Source organism: Bombus impatiens, unplaced genomic scaffold (genome assembly GCF_000188095.3).
Source record: "Bombus impatiens unplaced genomic scaffold, BIMP_2.2 scf_4010, whole genome shotgun sequence".
Taxonomy (NCBI): domain Eukaryota; kingdom Metazoa; phylum Arthropoda; class Insecta; order Hymenoptera; family Apidae; genus Bombus; species Bombus impatiens.
This window is the reverse complement of record NT_180429.1, coordinates 115011-115701: the sequence shown is the minus strand read 5'-3', so window position 1 is coordinate 115701 and position 691 is coordinate 115011. Positions and strand designations below refer to the sequence as shown.

Below are 691 nucleotides of genomic sequence, written 5' to 3'. Positions count from 1 at the left end.
CGCACGGCGTTGCGTCGGTTTAAACAGTCGGTCGAGATAAAAGTATAGAGAGGCAACCTGGTAGCCTTTCGAGGCGTGCGGCGCGTAACGCGCGACCTTAACCGGAACACCGTAATTACAGAAACACCTTTCACGAGGTCCTCGAATCTTTCTCGTCCGTAGTCGGGCGTCGTCGTCGCAGCCGTCGCTGCGTTCGTTCGTTCGCGACGACGGTGGCGAAAAACAGCCAGCCATCCGTCCCGTGTTGTTCTTAACGTATCCGCGAAACTAGAAACGCGTTTAATTCACGACGCGTCGTCGCGTAATCGGCGAGTGACTCTCCGGGAGAGTTTCCGCGAGCGCAACGCTCGACTCGTTGACATTCCACGAACGCATTAGCGAGGCGTGAACAGATCGTGACAGCGGCGCATTGATTTAATAGCCGATGCCCACACTAGGAACGTACGGCGGTCGTCGTTGTTGGCCGTCGATGCGCCTTCGATGGCGACGCGGTCGCCGTCGGTTGTCGTTGGTCGTTGTTGGTCGGTCGGCGTGGTCGCGTACCGATCGTCGCGATCGGTGTCGCCGATTCTGCCGTTTCTGTTCTGTCGTTCACGAACGGACGTAGGTATACGTACTTACGTCCATCCGTGGTCGAACGTGCACGGCCGAGAAGGAACGAGCGACGTCGACGACACGCGGCACTCGCGGC

The 691-nt window shown here is 58.6% G+C and overlaps 1 protein-coding gene across 1 annotated transcript in view; it reads left to right on the top strand.

Moving 5' to 3' along the window:
* The first annotated feature begins 7 nt into the window (after nucleotides 1-7).
* The window catches only part of LOC100740686, a 28022-nt gene continuing 27338 nt past the window's right edge, over nucleotides 8-691 (top strand). The window contains exon 1 of the transcript XR_004462896.1: nucleotides 8-691. This exon is cut by the window's right edge and continues 745 nt beyond it. The gene's annotated coding sequence lies outside the window, so the exon portion shown is untranslated.